Source organism: Rhinolophus sinicus, chromosome X (assembly GCF_036562045.2).
Source record: "Rhinolophus sinicus isolate RSC01 chromosome X, ASM3656204v1, whole genome shotgun sequence".
Taxonomy (NCBI): Eukaryota; Metazoa; Chordata; class Mammalia; order Chiroptera; family Rhinolophidae; genus Rhinolophus; species Rhinolophus sinicus.
The window spans coordinates 91,613,403-91,628,071 of NC_133768.1; the positions used below are offsets into that span (position 1 = coordinate 91,613,403).

The following is a 14,669-nucleotide window of genomic DNA, read 5'->3' on the forward strand; positions in this document are numbered from 1 at the left end:
TTTTTCAGAACTGCAATCTTGAATTCTCTGTCATTTAAGTCACATATTTCTGTATCTTTAAGTGCCTTCTCTGGAGATTTTTCACTTTCTTTCTGAGCTATCTTGTTGCCTTGGTTATTCATGGCGATTACTGGTTTACTATTTCTCTTCCTAGACATCTACAGGAGTGACTTCTGCAACAGGTTGATAGGAAGAGGTCTTTCTTTTGTTTTCCAGTACTTGTTGGTAGAATGTTTTATTATTTCTCCAACTGCAATTTATTTTCTTCTCCCACACGGTAGTGCTATGTTTTCTCTGCACTATTCCAGCTTCTCACACAATGGGGATTCCCTGGGAGACGGGCTTCTCCTCTGTTAATAGTTCATCTAGGTCACAGGGCGCAGTGTCCCGGTGGGTATCGGAGAGCTTTTGATGTTCCAAAGCTCTTCCAGCTCCTGATTCAGAGCCCGTATGTTTCAGCAGTTCTGTTTACTCCTGCAGGGATCCGCCCAGATAGGTGGGGCCAGGGGCAGGGTGAGTTGTGAGAGGTGGCCCAGAGCAATGGTGGCGACCACCACCACAGCTGGTCCTGCTTCCACAGCTCCCTCCCCTTTGCCGGAACTAGTTGGGCTGTGAATTTGTGTCTGCGGTCCACAGTTCTCAAAACAGCAAATTTTCTGTTGTTTTGATCTGACACTGCTACTGTTTCGCTTCTAGCACCCGGGCAGGTGGGGCGGGCGAGCTCTGGGAGGGAGGGAGGGGCGGCTAGTCTCAGTGCCTAAGGCTCCGTTCTCTGCTCGGCAGTGCGGGCTTAAACCACCGTTTTCAGCCTTTTTCCCTCAGTCTTTTCTCCGAGGACTCTGTCGTGAGCATTGGGTTCAGCCATGTTATATGCTGTCCCCTCAGCCCTGTGGAGCCCTGACAGAGCCCTAGCAGTCCAAGTTCTTCCCTCTCCTGCAGCTGCGGTAGTTCCGGGAAGCAGCGAGCTCAGAACACTGAGCTAGGTCTGCGTCCTGCCCGCGGCTCCATCTCCGCGCCTTCTCCCTTTCCTCCTCCCTCTCCTGTGAATCTCCCACCTGTAGGTGATTTCAGTCGGTAGTGGGCCTCTTCGTCTTGCCTGTGTGCTGTGCAGGGAGTCCTTTGTGGAGTTTTTGTTGTTCGATTCTTTGTAAATTCCAGGGGAGCTTTACAGAGGCTCACCTCACACCGCCATTTTTTCGGAAATGAACACTTTTCTTAAAGGACTGTTTAACACTTACATCTACCCTTGGTTATATTACTTCTTCCTACCTTTCTTACACATTTGTTTTAAACCAGGGGTCAGCACATCTTTTCTGTGAAGAACCAGATAGTAAATATTTTCAGCTTTCCAGACCACAACTACTCACCTCTGCCACTGTAGCATGGAAAGAGCTCTATACAATGTATAAACAAATGAGTTTGACTGTGTTCCAATAAAACCTTACTTACAGATACTAAAATTTGAATTTTGTACAATTTTTACATGTCACAAAATAGTTTTCTTTTGATTGTCTTTCAACCATTTGAACATGTAAAACTCATTTTCTGCTTACAGGCCATACAAAAACAGGTGGTGAACCACAGTTTGCCAACCCATTTTCAACTACAGACTTTAGATTTACTTTAAACAAATTTTACTGCTTTGGTTTTCTATACCCTTTTAATGGTTTACGATTATATTCACTGCAAAGTCACCTGAGTTTCAACTTTTGAATACCAACAGGTATCTCTACCTTTATGTAATAAATGATGGAATGTTTGCAGTGAGCAGAGTTGCCCTTTAGTGTGTGGTAAACATCAATCATGCTGGGCACCAAGTTCAAACATCCCTTTGTCCCAATACTCAGCTTCAAAGTAACAATTCAAAAGTCACAGAAAGTATCAGTAGACTTGTTGGAAGAAATTAAAGAGACTCCACATCACATTTTCCATGTACTAAAATCCTAGACACTCAGCCTACCTACCAAAGTCTGAATGACAGAAGGTCCATGCCCATTATGGCTGAAAGTCAAAAACAGGTAAATGAGCAAGCACAAAAAAATAAACTGCACTACACATTTGCGTCTTTAAATTTTCAGGTAGTTCTATAAAGTCAGAAATTTCTTCTACAGTTCTTAAACAAAATGGGTATTTTTTTATCTTTGCTCTTTATTATAAACTCCCTGTACTTTACTGCCAGAATCAATATCTTCACCTATACATTGTGTGGTATATTTCCCAGGTTCTTTGCAATCTTGGAAACTCTATCATACTGACAAAAAGCAATGGAATTCTATAGTGGAATCTCAGGGCCCAAGAACACTGGCAGTTAAACGGGAATTAATATTTTAATAAATATACCTCACATTTCTTTTTTTTTAAATTAAAGTTTATTGGGGTGACAATTGTTAGTAAAGTTACATAGATTTCAGGTGTACAATTCTGTAACACGTCATCTATATTTCACATTGTGTGTTCATCACCCAGAGTCAGTTCTCCTTCCGTCACCATATATTTGATGCCCTTTACCCTCATCTACCACACCCGTCTCCCCTTACCCTCTGATAACCACTAAACTATTGTCTGTGTCCATGAGTTTTTGTTTCTCATTTGTTTGTCTTGTTTTTTTGTTTGTTTGTTTTTGGTTTATATACCACATATCAGTGAAATCACATGGTTCTCTGCTTTTTCTGTCTGACTTATTTCACTCAGCATTACACTCTCAAGATCCATCCATGTTGTCACAAATGGTCCTATTTCATCTTTTCTTACTGCCGAACATTTCTTTAAAAGGTATCAAATGTTATGATGCTTTTACTTAACGGCTGCTGCTTAAATATCATTATTCATAAAATGTAATCTCACCTTCTTACAAGGTAACACATAAGTATAAATACCTAAAACAGGCTCATATTACTGCATTTATTGTATTTCAGGTTGTTAGAACAGTTCAGTCTTAAACACTACAGTCACTAATAAAACATGATATTTAAAACTGGCTATTCAAACTTATTAATAAATAAAACCTGCAGGGGTGAGAGCCAAATAAAGTTTAGCATTGGAAAAAGGTATATGAAAAGATAGAAACGTACTCAAAACCCATTGCTGCATTTCTTCACATTCTATCCAAATCTGGTCCAACAGTAGGAGTCTATGAGATAGAAGCAAACTGAAGTACAAAAATGCCATGCTCATATAGTCACTGAATACCTACTTCGTGCAAGCTGCTGTGCTGGTCCCTTTAGATAAAACCAATTGCACTTGAAGGTTAAGAGAGCAGTAGTAAAAAAAATGCCTCTGAGGTAGATAAGTACTACATTAGCCAAGAGAAGAAAGGAAAAAAGAAAACATGAACTGAGAAAAGACAGAGATAGAAATTTGGGGACCATGAGCCTATAGTTGGGTAGTTGAGGTAGACTTCCACAGAGCAATATTTCTAAAATGTAAATCTGAGCATGACAATGACCTGTTAAAATCTGTCAACGACTCCCTACTTCCTATAGACTAATAGTTATATAGAGCAGACAGGGCTTTGTAATTTGGCTAGCTATTTCCTCATCCCCAGTTTACTCACATTATCATACCAACTACTTGTAGTTTCTCAATAGCTGTGCTTGTTTATTTATACCTTTGCACATATTGTTTCTACAACCTGGAATGTAGTCCAGGGCAACTCATAGTTTGTTAAGACTTTGTTCCAAGAAGGACCTCTTCTGTGAAGCCATTCCTCTGATCTACCCTCAAGGCAAAGTTAAACACTATCTCCTCTGTGCATATGTCTATACAGGACCTTTTCAAAATTAAGGCTGAAAGAGACATTTTGTCTTTTAAGTGCTATGAGTATAAACATACTGGGTTCTTAATATTTTAATAATTCCATGACAGAACTAATCAACACATTTTACAGTTTACCATTAATGTTTTAATTCATGTTTCTCACAATTCATTAACAATATAATGCTCTAAAATATCAAGGTTATTTAGCTGTTATCATATAATTAAGTACTGACATATAAAAAATTATGAGTGGCCTTCTTTATGACTTTTTCTGCTGATAAGCAACAAACAAAAGTGTTACTCTGACTATAGAATAAGTTGGATTTTGAATTTGACTTTCATTTTCTTAGCTACAAAGAAAATCCTTCTGACTGTGATGAAGAATCTAATTCACATTTATTATTACTGATAAACCTATAAAAGGAAAATAAAAATAGTGATATTTTCTAAAAAGTGTTTTTCCTATAATTCTAAAGAGGCATTTCATTTTCTTTTTTTCATTAATAATAAAATTGATTTGAAAACAAGCAATAAACAATTTTTATTACATTGTATACATTATGTGATCTCTCTCTGAGATGCTTTCAGAAAAATGCATTTTTAAAAGATAAATAACCAATTACTAATACTTTGGTTTTAACCAAATACATGAGGCAATGTGCACTTCTAGGAAAGAAAAGAAAAAAAGCTCAGAAGTTAAAAGATAAGAATTTATTTTTGTTTTCAAAGCAATAAATTATTCAAAAATGTTCTTTATCTCAGGAGAATTCTGCCTTTCTCCTTGAAGTACTTGGACCAAAGTACTTAAAGATTCAAAAGTACTGATTAAGCTTTGGGTTTACTGTCCTTTCCAGTACACTGACTAATATGCTAGATCTTTTGGACCTCTCAGATTCTCAAATTTAGTCAGCAGTATATCACTAAATGAATTGAGATAGTAAGACATCCATTCTAAAATGAATAGTAAGAAAATGAGCTAATGTTGGTAAAGGATTGGCAATTGGCAATTACATAAAAGGTACTATATAAATAAAATATTATCTTCTCTTATAGTTTTGGTAAAAGTCCTTTTCATTCTAATAGTTTTGAATGTCCTAAGACTAAGACCATTTTAGATATTTTTCTTAGGAGGAAAATAGAACTATTCCTATGCTCTGAGCTTAAAAATCTAAATTGATCACATCCTTCCTACTTGTTTATGTAGTTCAAGAGACTGATTATATATAAAGACCACACATTCTCAGAGAAAGAAATTACAATCTTTTTAGCATAAAGAAATGGAACTAAGACTTTTTTCTTTGCACAGCAGAATTTTTAACTGGTGAAGAGCCTCAAAGAAATCTTCAACCTTATAGCTGCAGGCTTTCAAAGTAAGGCATATTTAGAAATGAGGTTCATGCCTTTAAGCATTAAGACTGTTATTTAAATCAGAGCCATGAATTCAGTACTTTCAGGTCTCAGAATAAAATATAATTACCAAGGTTTCTACTTTTTCTAAATATTTCACATTTATCGTTGTCTCTAAAGAAGAGCATCATCTTTAAGCAAGATTATGTTTTTTAAAGATAGCTTCTTTAGAAATTGTTTAAAGTTTAAACATTAATAAGATTTTAATTGGAACATAGTAAAACTCAAATACTGAATTCAATTACATCCTCTGTATTTAAGATGTGATTTTTTAGTGAAATACATTTTAATTCAAAATCATAACTGCTTTTTCAAGAGGGAAATTTCTTTCCTAGATTGTGAATGTGATTCTATACAAGAACAATCATAAAAAAAGAAAGAGATCATCTGAATACTAATATTCTATTCATTTAAATTATCCACTAACCAGAAAAATAAACCTCATGACAGAAAAGTTAACAAACCTTTAGATTAAAATTTTAAATCTGAAATAAACTATTATACATTTTAAAGATTCTTTCTAGGGACAGATGTCTTCAAAAGACAGAAGGCTTCATTTTCAATCATATAGTTAATATCTGCTCTTTGGAAAATACATATCAGAGATTTAAAGATTTAAAGATTTAAAAAAGAGGTAAATGCTTTGTAGAAAAGAAGGAAAACAAAATTCTTTACAAAATCCAGAGACATCTAGTGGTTAATAATATACTTGTGTGTGCAAGAAATGATGAATTATATAGTTCAACAGTCATGTTGATGACAAATAAAGATTTTCCTTGTACTTTTAAGAATTTCAATCATGTTTTTGTTTAATGACTTGAGAAACTACAGTGAAATCTCAAGCTTTTAAAATGAAAATCACTGAAATAATACTCAAAATTAGAAACATTCCATCAGATAAAACATGTGATCTAAAACAGGATTCACAAAAAATGCAGGTAGTCATTTATCTTTTCAAGTTGTTGATGCTGCTCTAAGATCATTGATAAAACTCCAAATGGCTAAAAATGTTAAATGCAAGAAATTTCTTTAATTATTGTAATGGATGTTCACAACATGGTGACTGATCCAATGATTTTCACATAATGATGAGAGTTCTGAAAATTTCACTACAAGTTATTTTGTAACTCTATATGGTGACAGATGGTAATTGATATTGTTGATCATTTCACTACAAATACTGAAATCATTATTTTGTACACACAGAAATTAATGTTCTATGTTATCTCAATTAAAAAAGGCATATTTTGAAGGAGTTTTGCTAAAATGGTCAAGATGCACTGAGCTGAAAGGCACATAAAAAACAGTTAAAATTGAGAAAAACAGAACTTTTCAAATCTAATAAAAGCTATTCTACATTGAATAATCTATGTTAATGAAAGAATGAAACAACTTATAGTATCAGTCTTATGTGAGAATTCAACTCTAAGTCCAGACAAATGATCAATATTCTGAACATAGAACAAAAATATTTCATTAAAGTCTCTAGCATGGAAGGCAATGTGGATCCTCAAAAAAATTGAATATTATTCATATGAAGAAATTTTCAAATTTCTGAAATCTGAAAACATTTATCCATAAAGAAGTTCTCAATGTTCATTGCAGCTTTGTTTCAGTATGACAGGAAAACAACAAAATTTCAGATGATGAATGGATAAACAAGTGGAATATATTCAATGGTATACTATTCTGCCATAAGAAAAAGATAAATAATACCATTTTATAACATGGATGTCTTGAGATTATAATGCTAAGAAAATAAATCAGATAAAAAATGGAAGACTTCGGAAAAATGGCGGCGTGAGGTGAGCCTCTGTAAAGCTCCTGGAATTTACAAATCGAACAACAAAAACTCCACAAAGGACTCCCTGCACAGCAGACAGGCAAGACGAAGAGGACCACTACCACTGAAATCACCTACAGGTGGGAGATTGCGAGTGGAGGGAGGAGGAAAGGGAGAAGTGCTGAGAGGCAGCGAGCGCAGGGCCGAACCTAGCTCAGTGCTCGAGCTCGCTGCTTCCCGGAACTACGCAGCTGCGGGAGAGGGAAGAACTCGGACTGCTAGGGCTCGCCAGGGCCCACAGGGCTGAGGGACAGCATATAACACGGCTGAACCCAACGCTCACGGCAGAGACCTCGGAGAAAAGACTGAGGAAAAAAGGCTGAAAAGCGGTGGTTTAAGCCCTCACTGCTGAGCAGAGAACGGAGCCTTAGGCACTGAGACTAGCCCCTCCCTCCCTCCCAGAGCTCGCCCGCCCCACCTGCCCGGTGCTAGAAGCGAAACAGTAGCAGTGTCAGATCAAAACAACAGAAAATTTGCTGTTTTGAGAACTGTGGACATAAACACAAATTCACAGCCCAACTAGTTCCAGCAAAGGGGAGAGCTGTGGAAGCAGGACCGGCTGTGGTGGTGGTGCCGCCATTGCTCTGGGCCACCTCTCACAACTCACCCGCCCCTGGCCCACCTATCTGGGCGGATCCTGCAGGAGTAAACAGAACTGCTGAAACATACGGGCTCTGAATCAGGAGCTGGAAGAGCTTTGGAACATCAAAAGCTCTCCGCATACCCACCAGGACACTGCGCCCTGTGACCTAGATGAACTATTAACAGAGAAGCCCGTCTCCCAGGAATCCCCCATTGTGTGAGAAGTTGGAATAGTGCAGAGAAAACATAGCACTACCGTGTGGGAGAAGAAAAATAAGTTGCAGTTGGAGAAATAATAAAACATTCTACCAACAAGTACTGGCAAACAAAAGAAAGACCGCTTTCTATCAACCTGTTGCAGAAGTCACTCCTGTAGATGTCTAGGAAGAGAAATAGTAAACCAGTAATGCCATGAATAACCAAGGCAACAAGATAGCTCAGAAAGAAAGTGAAAAATCTCCAGAGAAGGCACTTAAAGATACAGAAATATGTGACTTAAATGACAGAGAATTCAAGATTGCAGTTCTGAAAAAACTCAGCGAGATACAAGAAAACACAGATAGGCAGTTAAATGAACTCAGAAACTCAATCAAAGAACAGCATGAGCATTTTACGAAAGAGATTGAAATCTTAAAAAAGAACCAAATAGAATTTCTGGAGATGAAGAACTCAATGGAAGAAATTAAGAATGAAATAACCAGCTTAGGTAGTAGAGTTGACGAGATGGAGGAAAGAATCAGTGACATCGAAGATAGAAACCTGGAAATGACACAGATAGAAGAAGAAAGAGACTTGAGACTTAAAAGAAATGAAAGAACTCTACAAGAACTTTCTGACTCCATCAGAAAGAGCAATATAAGAATAATGGGCATACCAGAAGGAGAAGAAAGAGAGAAGGGAACAGAGAATATATTCAAACAAATTGTCGATGAGAACTTCCCAAATTTGTGGACAGAACTGGACCCTCGAATCCAAGAAGCAAATAGAACACCTAGTTACCTCAATCCCAACAGGCCTTCTCCAAGGCACATTGTATTGAAGCTGTCTAAAATCAACAACAAAGAAAGAATCCTCAAGGCAGCCAGGGAAAAGAAGATGGTAACTTACAAAGGAAAGCCCATTAGATTATCATCAGATTTTTCAGCAGAAACTCTACAAGCCAGGAGGGAGTGGAACCAAATATTCAAACTATTGAAAGAGAGAAACCATGAGCCAAGAATAATATATCCAGCAAAGATATCCTTTAGATATGAAGGAGGAATAAAGACCTTTCCAGACATACAGAAGCTGAGGAATTTTCTAATACACGACCTGCACTACAAGAAATACTAAAGGAGGCTATTAGACCACCATCAACAGGGACAATTTGTGGCAACCAAAACTCAAAAAGGGGAGAGTAAAGGCCTGAACGGAATATGGGAATGGAGAAAGTAAGCGTGCTGAAGAAAATGGAATACTCTAAATATCAAACTTTCTTTTACATAAACTTAAGGGTAACCACTCAAAATAAATCCAGAATTGAAATATATACTGTAATAAAGGAAGAAACAGAGGGAAAAATCATAGAATACTACCACACAGAAATAATAGACAACAACAAAAAGGCAAAGAAACAATGCAGACACAGCCTTAACAGAAAACTAAAGATAGAATGAGAGGAAATCCGCACATATCAATAATCACCCTAAATGTAAATGGACTGAACTCACCAATAAAAAGCACAGAGTAGCAGATTGGATAAAAAAATTAAACCGAACCATATGCTGTCTCCAAGAGACACATCTCAGCTACAAGGACAAGCATAGACTCAAAGTGAAAGGGTGGAAATTGACACTCCAAGCCAATGGTACCCAGAGAAAATCAGGTGTAGCCATAATGATATCAGATGAAACAGACTTCAAGGTGAAAAAGATAACAAGAGACAAAGATGGACATTTCATAATGGTGAAGTGGGCTGTACAACAAGAAGACATAACAGTCATCAATATTTATGCCCCCAATCAGGGAGCACCGAAATACACCAAGCAACTACTAACAGAACTAAAGGGAGAAATTGACCAAAACACAATTATACTAGGGGACTTAAATACATCATTGACAGCTATGGATAGATCATCCAAACAGAAAATAAATAACGAAATAGTAGCCCTAAATGACACATTAGATGAAATGGACATAATTGACATTTATAGAGCACTTCATCCTAAAACATCAGACTATACATTCTTTTCTAGTGTACATGGAACATTCTCAAGGATAGACCATATATTGGGACATAAAATCAGTCTCAACAAATTTAAGAAGATTGAAATCATACCATGCATATTCTCTGATCACAAGGCTTTGAAATTGGATATCAACTGTAAAAAGAAAGCGGGAAAAACATAAATACATGGAGATTAAACAACATACTTTTAAAGAAGGACTGGGTCAAAGAAGAAATTAGAGGAGAGATCAAAAGATACATAGAAACAAATGACAATGAAAATACATCCTACCAAAATTTTTGGGATGCAGCGAAAGCAGTTTTAAGAGGAAATTTATCTCATTACAGGCCTATCTCAAGAAACAAGAAAACTCCCAAATAAATAACCTCATGTTACACCTTAAAGAACTAGGAAAAGAAGAACAAGTAAAACCCAAGGTCAGCAGAAGAAAGGAAATAACAAAAATTAGAGCAGAACTAAATGAAATAGAGAACAAAAAGACAATAGAAAAAATTAATGTGACAAAGAGCTGGTTCTTTGAAAAGATTAACAAAATTGACAAACCCTTGGCTAGACTTACTAAGATTAAAAGAGAGAAGACACTGATTAACAAAATCAGAAATGTAAAAGGGGAAGTTATCACGGACACCACAGAAATACAAAGGATCATCCAAGAATACTATGAAGGACTATATGCCACCAAATTCAACAACCTAGAAGAAATGGACAAGTTCTTAGAAACATATAACCTTCCAAGGCTGAACCATGAAGAACTGGAAAATCTAAACAGACCGATCACCAATGTGAAATTGAATCAGTCATCCAAAACCTTCCCAAAAGCAAAAGTCCGGGACCAGATGGCTTCACTAGTGAATTCTACCAAACCTTCAAAGAGGATCTAATACCAATTCTGCACAAACTCTTCCAAAAAATTGAAGAAGAGACAGTACTCCCTAACTCATTTTATGAGGCCAACATTACCCTGATACCAAAACCTGGTAAGGACAGCACAAAAAAAAACTACAGACCAATATCTCTAATGAATACCGATGCAAAAATCCTAAATAAAATTCTAGCAAATCGAATACAACAATGCATTAAAAGATTATTCATCACGACCAAGTGGGGTTCATCCCCGGGGCACAAGGATGGTTCAACACCCGCATATCCATCAATGTGATACATCACATAAACAAAATAAAGGACAAAAATCATATGATTATATCAATTGATGCAGAAAAAGCATTTGACAAGATACAACATCCATTTATGATTAAAACACTTAATAAAATGGGTATAGAAGGAAAATACCTTAACATAATAAAGGCCATATATGACAAGCCCTCTGCTAATCTCATAATTAATGGAGAAAACTGAAGCCCTTTGCTCTACGTTCAGGAACACGACAGGGATGTCCCCTATCACCTCTGCTTTTCAACATAGTGTTGGAAGTCCTTGCCAGAGCAATCAGGCAAGAGAAAGAAATAAAAAGGCATCAAATTGGGAATGAAGAAGTTAAATTATCACTCTTTGCAGATGACATGATGCTATATATAGAAAACCCTAAAGACTCCACCAAAAAGCTATTAGAAACAATCAACGAATACAGTAAAGTTGCCGGCTACAAAATCAACCCACAAAAGTCCATTGCCTTCCTATATACTAACAATGAAATCTCAGAAAAAGAAATACAAAAAACAATTCCTTTTGCAATTGCAGCAAAAAGAATAAAATACCTAGGAATAAACTTAACCAAGGATGTGAAAGACCTATATGCTGAAAACTATAAGACATTTTTGAAAGAAATTGAAGAAGACACAAAGAAATGGAAAGACATTCCGTGCTCATGGATTGGAAGAATCAACATAGTTAAAATGGCCATATTACCCAAAGCAATATACAGATTCAATGCAATCCCCATCAAAATCCCAATGGCATATTTTAAAGAAATAGAACAAACACTCATCAGATTTGTTTGGAACCACAAAAGACCCCGAATAGCCAAAGCAATCTTAAGGAAAAAGAACAATAATGGAGGTATCACACTTCCTGACTTTGGCTTGTACTACAGGGCTACAATAATCAAAACAGCATGGTATTGGCAGAAAAACAGACACATAGACCAATGGAATAGAATTGAGAACCCAGAAATAAAACCACATAAATATGGACAGATAATTTTTGACAAAGAAGCTAAAAACATACAATGGAGCAAAGACAACCTCTTCAATAAATGGTGCTGGGAGAATTGGATAGTTCATGCAAAAGAATGAAACTGGACTGCTATTTGTCACCATGTACCAAAGTTAATTCAAAATGGATCAAAGACTTAAGCATAAGACCTGACACAATAAACTGCATAGAAGAAAACATAGGTACTAAACTTATGGACCTTGGGTTCAAGGAGCATTTTATGAACTTGACTCCAAAGGCAATGGAAGTAAAAGCTAAAATAAACGAATGGGACTATATGGAACTTTAAAGCTTCTGCACAGCAAAAGAAACCATTGACAAAATAAAGAGGCCACCAACTGAATGGGAGAAGATTTTTGCAAACAGTGCCTCCGATAAGGGGCTAGTATCCAGAATATACAAGGAACTCATGCAACTCAACAACAAAAAAACAAACAACCCAATTGAAAAATGGGCAGAGGACTTGAAGAGACATTTCTCCAAAGAGGACATACAAATGGCAAATAGACATATGAAAAAATGCTCAACATCACTAATCATCAGAGAAATGCAAATCAAAACCACAATGAGATATCACCTCACCCCAGTCAGAATGGCTATCATCAACAAGACAAATAATAACAAATGTTGGAGAGGCTGTGGAGAAAAAGGAACCCTCATACACTGTTGGTGGGAATGCAGACTGGTGCAGCCGTTATGGAAGGCAGTGTGGAGGTTCCTCAAAGAATTACGAATAGAATTGCCATATGACCCAGCAATCCCTCTTCTGGGTATCTACCCAAAAATCTGAAAACATTTAGAGATAAAGACACGTGTGCTCCAATGTTCATTGCAGCTTTGTTTACGGTGGCCAAGACATGGAAACAACCAAAATGTCCTTCGATAGATGAATGGATAAAGAAGTTGTGGTATATATACACAATGGAATACTATTCGGCAGTAAGAAAAGATGATATAGGAACGTTTGTGACAACATGGATGGATCTTGAGAGAGCAATGCTGAGCGAAACAAGTCAGACAGAAAAAGCAGAGAACCATGTGATTTCACTGATATGTGGTATATAAACCAAAAACAACAAAAGAACAAGACAAACAAATGAGAAACAGAAACTCATAGACACAGACAATAGTTTAGTGTTTGCCAGAGGGTAACGGGGGCGGGGGGTGGGGGGTGGGAGATGAGGGTAAGAGGGATCGAATATATGGTGATGGAAGGAGAACTGACTCTGGGTGATGAACACACAATGGGATTTATAGATGATGTAATACAGAATTGTACACCTGAAATCTATGTAATTTTACTAACAATTGTTACCCCAATAAATTTAATAAAAAAAAAAAAAGAAAAAAGAAAAAGTAGAGAACCATATGATTTCACTGATATGTGGTATTTAAAACTGAAAACAACAAAAGCTCATACACACAGACAATAGTTTAGGGGTTACCAAAGGGTAAGGGAGGAGGGGGGCTCTAGAAGAGGGTAAACGGGGTCAAATATATGGTGATGGAAAGAGAACTGATTCTGCATGGTGAACACACAGTGTGAAATATAGATAATGTACTACAGAATTGTACAACTGAAATCTACGTAACTTTACTAACAATTGTCACCCCAATAAACTTTAATTTAAAAAAAATGTCATGCTGTGAGATTCAACTGATCCATCATTCCAGTTTCTCTAGTTCCCTCTGGATCTTGGCTTGATCCAAAGAATGTGCTAGCTCTCCCAGCATTACATATTCTATAAACTTGATAGACACATTCTAGTAACAAAACTCTAAGTTTGTGTTAAAGTTTTAAGGAGTATCTGATCTTACAAAGCATCCACCAAAATTAGCATCTTCAATACAGCAACTTAGATTTTTCTTTTCTTTTTAATTCAACTTGAACTGAAAATATAAAAATGAGTCAAACGAAAAATTAAACATTGCTTTGCACCCCTATGAACTTTTGGCCAAGAAAACATTCATGATAGATAGCAACTACTTAAGAAAAAAGTCCAATGTTTGGATTGTTAGTTTATAGTTACTTTTAATTTTTAGGCTGTATAAATCTATTTTTGTTTTAACTACCTTTGCTAATGAAAGATGGATGTCAACATTAAAAGCATGTTGCATTTATTTCAATATCATCATCACACTGCTAAGCAGCACTAGAAGTTAACAGCAACAAAAAAAATCTCAAAAGAAAAAGAAAGTAACAGAGTAAATTACATACTGCTAAAACAAAACTCTCTCTTCTACTTAATTATTCTCTGTCTCACAATATTCTTATAAAGACGCGACTTCTCATTAAAAACAAACCCTTAAGTTTTTCAGTCTTAAGTATCGCCTGCCTAATTACAAAGGGGAAAATACACCTTCAAAGTGGACAAATCTAGTCACCATATTAACCAAGTTATCAAACTTGGCATAACCAAAAGTGTGACAACCTGACATCATGTGCAGCTGATGTGAAGCAATAAGAAATACACATCACTTATGTTGCATTCTTGCCAAAAAAGCTTAACCTAAATCTAACAATGAGCAAACAATGAGATGTGGAACATTCTAAAAGGCAATGAGTCATTGCTATGGAAAAAAAAGTTGTTGATTGAAAGACTAAAGAGACTCAACAGCCAAATGTAATGTGTGAACCTTGACTGGACCATCACGTTTAAAAAACAGCTATGAAAGGCACT

The 14,669-nt window shown here is 36.3% G+C and overlaps 1 protein-coding gene across 8 annotated transcripts in view; it reads right to left on the bottom strand.

Moving 5' to 3' along the window:
• Positions 1-14,669, bottom strand: part of SMARCA1 (SNF2 related chromatin remodeling ATPase 1) — a 127,132-nt gene that overhangs the window by 11,628 nt on the left and 100,835 nt on the right. The gene's annotated exons all lie outside the window — the stretch shown is intronic.